Here is a 324-nt window from a genome sequence, read left to right as displayed (position 1 = left end):
TGTGTTGATGTAACCCATTTCTATGTTTGGGATTATATAATGAGGAATCATACTTGATTTAAATATGCAATTTGGAATCATTTCTTAAACTCATAAGCTTTTCTTTTCTAGTTTGGAAGGTTTGGCCATATTGCGAGTTCAACATTTGCAGTTGACTTCCTTTGTGGAATTCAATGTGGATCACACTCATCTCATTCTTCAACATAGGCAAGGTCACGATCAAACCATTTCCCCTTTATAGTCCCACTAAAATATGCTAGCTCTCCTCCTTCACTCTGTCCTCTTGATCTCAATTCCTTTCCTCCCTTTCAAGTGTTGATGAAG

Source organism: Curcuma longa, chromosome 21, assembly GCF_044706935.1.
Source record: "Curcuma longa cultivar G26 ecotype Majalengka, Jawa Barat chromosome 21, ITB_CL_G26_1.1, whole genome shotgun sequence".
In the NCBI taxonomy this organism is placed as follows: Eukaryota; Viridiplantae; Streptophyta; class Magnoliopsida; order Zingiberales; family Zingiberaceae; genus Curcuma; species Curcuma longa.
Note: the sequence above shows the minus strand (reverse complement) of the source record.